General features: G+C 39.6%; 1 protein-coding gene and 1 pseudogene across 3 annotated transcripts in view; both read right to left on the reverse strand.

The window, feature by feature from the left end:
- The window catches only part of LOC116673824 (gap junction alpha-3 protein), a 7006-nt gene extending 3639 nt beyond the window's left edge, over positions 1–3367 (reverse strand). The window contains exons 1-2 of one of the 3 annotated variants that reach the window (XM_032506155.1): positions 3013–3367; positions 428–489 (exon numbers count right to left, since the gene is read on the reverse strand). The gene's annotated coding sequence lies outside the window, so the exon portion shown is untranslated. Of the gene's footprint in view, positions 1–427; positions 490–2716; positions 2911–3004 lie in introns of those variants that run through there. The other 2 variants (XM_032506156.1, XM_032506157.1) reach the window with 2 other exon arrangements.
- A 757-nt stretch (positions 3368–4124) lies between these two features.
- The window catches only part of LOC116673847 (gap junction beta-2 protein-like), a 4258-nt pseudogene continuing 3067 nt past the window's right edge, over positions 4125–5315 (reverse strand).

Here is a 5315-nt window from a genome sequence, read left to right on the forward strand (position 1 = left end):
TTAAAATCATGGCTAACATATGCTATTTTTAATGGTTTTTAATTTTTATTTTAATTCTCGGAATCAACTTGCGACTCCCCCTCTCTGGCTCGCGACCCCGCTGTGGGTCCCGACCCCCACTTTGGGAATCACTGGACTAATACACATTTGGGGTACTGGTACTTATTACGGCACCAGAATTGGATTGACTCTAAATAAACTAGAGTGCCATGTTCATTGTTGGTTGACGATAGGTCCCTATTTACTTAGAAAGCTACAATAGTTAACAACAAATTAGTTCAAGAACCCTTTTTTCACGAGCTTTACCACTATACTGAAAACCCTTTCAGTAATACAACAGACCAGGATCCAACTTAAATGTCTATTCCAGGTATTGAGGTCAGACAGCAAAAAAGTGTCATAATAAAAAAAGGGAAGGCAGACTTACTAAAATATTGTCGTATTGTCAGTGATAAATCCATCGACCAGAGATCAGAAGAAAAACTATATCTGGAAAAGAGAGACAAAATGTAACTTTATACTCATACTCTGTTTTTCAAATGAAATCACACAAAATTCTGATTTACAGTCACATCTCACATACATTGATTAAAACTTGTTCTCTTTAAGCCATTAAAGTAATATGGAAACCAGAAATAACGAAAATTTGAGATCTGCACGGAGTCAATTTATCGTACCATACAACCAAATACCATATCAACTTATGTTTAGTGACTCTTGTTGACAAAAATTAAGACTGCACTAAAATCTGCATGCATTCATGCATCATAAAATATAGGGAGGACGAAATGATTGTGGGGCTTTTCTGAGGAAGCTGACCTACTGAACATACTATAAAGACAGAATAAAACTGTATCCATGCACGTGCATCTGTATCTAACTCTCTGCAAATGTATTTGTTTGTATGCATGTAACAAAAATTGGTATGTGCATGCCTCTCTGACTATAGTCCACATTTACATTTGCTTGCAAACGTGCATATATTTGTGTGTGTGTGTGTGTGTGTGTGCGTGTGGGTATATGTGTGTATCGCAGAGCTGGCTGGCTAGTAGACAATGGCTGGCCATCTGTGGGAAGTGAATGAGTGGATAACAGGTTGTCCCAGTTGAATGCTGGACTCATCACATCCCAGGAATGCTGAGGAGGGCAAATGTTGTGATCGACTGATATGTACAGACATGCAAATACGCAAACACACACACACACACACATACAATCTCACACACTCAAACACACACAAAGTTACTGTATCACACACTACTCTACCACCATTGTAAAGCCATGACAACTTATTTTATTTCTAATATGAAAGTCAAAACCCAAGACTTCTATCTAAATTATCCTCACAAGAAGTAAATCAGCAGTCTGAAAAAACACTGAAAATTCATAAAGGAAATGTATGTAATAGTTTTAATGAAGCTCTATTCTGTTACATTGTCCCTTTGATACAATAAAAGTTTCAAAACAAGTTCCAAAATCCACCTTCACGAATGTGTACATCTCTGTTAAATTAAAGTCCACAAACATTCAGGGACTTTTCCAAACCCTAGAGCTGAACAGAAAGAGAATAATATTCTCCTAGACTAATTACTGTAACTGTCACAGTGACACCCATATACCAGAGGCATGTGTACATGTACATGATGTGTTGACGTGATGAAATACCATCTGTCAAGACAGACAATAGAGAAGCTGCCAGATGGACATTGTCCTGACTGGTGTGTGCTTTTGATGGATCAGAGGTCTTTGTGCTAAAACAGCCCAAACTGTTAACTCTTGGCCTGCCGCTTGCACCCTGAAAACCTTTTTAAGATATGCAGACAGTGGCAATGTTCACACGAAAGACAATTCTGTTTGTTACCCAGTTAATCAAGCAGCATGATTTCGGTTAGATGCACAATATTATATATTAGACTGATTAACTTACTTATGGGCAATACTTGGGTTAATGCATCAACACTGTTCTTAAAGAAATTATACTTCAGACTGATCCACTGAGCAACACCAACTCAAGGTCACCCAGTGTGATAGGACATACAGAATATACAGAAGGTGCACAAACAGCAGTGTGTAAAAGTGTATTCAATGCCTAATTGTAAATAAAAGTGCATAAAGTGTGTAAAAGTGTAAAATACTATTTTGGTAACAATGCATAAAGGTCTATAAGGGTGCTGTAATGAGTAAAGAGAATGAATTAGTCTAAAGGTATGTAAAGGTGGATAACAATGTGCAAAACCACAACTGTAAATAAAGATGCTATATGTGTGTAAAAGTACATACTAGTGTGAAATAGGGCATTTACAGATTTATGATTGTGGATAAAGATGTACGAGAGCAAACCCTAATGGAAAGAGTCCAACAGGGTGTCCAAGTCTTGAGCCCCAAGAAAGTAGCATCCATTGTAAAAGCATCCCAGAATAAACTATAGAATATAAAAATTGTCGATTTAACATAAACATTTGTAAAGAACACTGCTATTACCTATGATAAAAACACAGTATTATACTAAAATTAATAAAATGCCCATATTTGTACTATATTCTACATTCCGTTTTATAAATACAAAGCTGCAAAAAAAAAATTTTACGCTTTAATTAAAACGACTAAAAAGTTGCTCTTGTACCCTTATTGAGCCGCTTTAAGAGAATAGGATGGCTGCCAAAGGGGAGTCAGGCATTTAAAGCTAATTGACATTGTAAAACACATCCTAATTTACCGTCCTGGTCCTGGTTCGATGTGTCTTTAATGATAATAGTAATTGTGATATCCAAAAGTCTTAAATCTCAGCAACAAATTAATTCTAAGGATTCTATGTTCCGTTTAACCAAAAACGTAAGCCTATTCTACATTCAATTCATGAAATATCAGTGTCTTCCTGTCTGCCGTCTTTCCCACAGGGAATTGAACGCAGCATGAGAGGTGCTCATAATCCAGCAGGTGGAAGGATGATAATCCCTCCTCCTCCCTCCCACTCCAATCAACTCCATCACTCTCCAGCATCTACCTGCTTACCGCTCTCCGCTGAGACACGTCTCCCTCCCGGCAGCGCGCGTCTTCCTTCACTCCTTCTTTCTTTTTCTCCCACGGGTGGGCTCGAGGCGACCAAGAGAGGAGTGTATGAGATTAGTGGCAGGGAGAGAGACACAGAGAGAGAGAGAGAGACAGAGAGAGAGGGAGTAAAAAAGACGCGAGGCTAGTCTAGTCTAAAAAAAAAAAAAAGGGGGCGCGTGTGGAACCTGTCTCGCGAAGGCGAAGCGCAGCGGCTGCGTCCTGCGTGGCCAAGGCCATCCGCCACTGTCACACATTGGTGTCCCCGTGCATGGGGCGCACGAGGGGGGTGGTGGGAGGGAAGGTCTGTGCTTGTATACGCGCGCGCGCGTGTGTGCATATGGATATATGGCTGGGGGCAGAAGTGACTCCATCACATCACTGACAAGCCAAATTTAAAACTCGACTAGTAACTGCTACTACTACTGCTACTACTACTACTACTACTACTATAAAACAAGAAAAAAGGATTTTCGCTGAGAATACATGTTTTTTTATTTAAAGTTAGAATTAGCCTCATCACTGTTATAGTTGTGTGCTATAAGTGTCAAAGATATTAGTAGCCTAGTTCGTCTATAGAGCTAGTTCTACTTACAGACATGATAGCGGTAGTTGGTTTGAACTACCTCATAGCAGAGGCCCAATATCGTTGCACCAGAAATATGCAATATAGGTCAAAATTATGAAAATGAACAAAAATATGGCATTAAACGAAATACAATAGAATGATGAAGGGTTCGCATAGCATTAAAGTTAGCATGTCTTGCATAAAGAGACTTTATGGTAACTTGTTATGTTCTCTTTGCCAACCGTGTCTGTAACTTTGGGATGGGTGGGGGGGGGGGGGGGGGAGGAAATGGACCTGTGAAAAGAGGTGAGGTCACTGCCGGCTACCAGCAGAGGTCAACAGAGGTTCATAGAGTAAATCACTTGATGCATCAATTGTAAATAAAATTGACATGGTGCTGCTCTGTTCACTCCATTTCTTTCCTTTTGCTTTTGTCAAAACAGTATAACCGGTTTGATGGCTTGATGGATCACGTGGTTTACTGTGTTGTAGGTTTCTGACTGTATGAGTGATGCAGGTGTATGTTTGAGATTGTACCTCCAAGTTATTTGCAACAAAGTTGTCACAGAGTTAGTAAGTTTAGTTTTCACAAACAAGAGCATTATTAGTATTATTACTTGTATTATTTATATTATTATTATTATCGTGTAATTATTAACTCAAACTATAGGACTAACACACAATTGCGATGAAACTGTATTTGGTAGATAAAAAAGGAATTGGTGGGTGCATTTATATTCAATGAACAATGAAAAGTATTGTTAATAAAATACAATCTCTGACAATATTATGTCAAAAATACAGTTTTAAAATTGTTGACACCAATTTCATCTTCTCCCCCCATGTGAATGTTACTTTTTAACACATTAGGTATCATAGATCAACTTTTTGAGTTGTATTTATACATGTTTTGTGTCACTCACAGGTGAGCCACTTGTAATTATTCAGCTTTCAAGTCTTTGGAAAGTGTTTCTTCTGCATGTATTGTCCACCTTGTTGCTGCGTCCTCAGGTTGAGACAAGTAACTTCTGGTTTGTCTTATTCTGCATCCTCCCTCTGCGGGATTTTCTGCATGTCTTCCTCTCCTTCTGATTTCTGAGAATCCTGAGAAAGAAAAAGTTATATGTGGATTTAAGGACTTTCTGCATTTGGATAATCTAGATGGAGGTTAAAGGACTTCAAATTTGAATTAATCACCTGACTGTCTGACTGATTAAAACCTCTACCTAGTGACAGCCTTGGCAACAAGATATGCAAGTTCAGCCATGTTAAGGACCATGCAGATAGAGGAGGCAGTGGCCATGAAAACAGTGAAGATGGTTTTCTCGGTGGGGCGTGAGATGAAGCAGTCCACCAGGTTTGGACACGGCCACTGGTCACACTGCACCAGCCGTGGCATCTGGAAGCCATCGTATACCACGTACAGAGCATACCTGGAGGGACAAAGACACAGAGTGTGTGGAAAATGACAGCATGGTATGATTATAGCAAAGCAGCAATATGGAGGCAGACACACAAAATCAGGGTTGCAGATCTCACATGAAGCTTCCTTCAAACAGTAACCTGAACACCAGGCTGCAGGCGTACGTCCACCAGAGGGCACCAGTTATAGGGAGTCTCCGGGTCTTCAGAGTCTCCAAATCTTCCTCGTGGTCTTTGTTGCTACGGAAACCAGCTCTACCAAAACCCTGTAACACAA

Source organism: Etheostoma spectabile, chromosome 24, assembly GCF_008692095.1.
Source record: "Etheostoma spectabile isolate EspeVRDwgs_2016 chromosome 24, UIUC_Espe_1.0, whole genome shotgun sequence".
NCBI classification, from domain to species: Eukaryota; Metazoa; Chordata; class Actinopteri; order Perciformes; family Percidae; genus Etheostoma; species Etheostoma spectabile.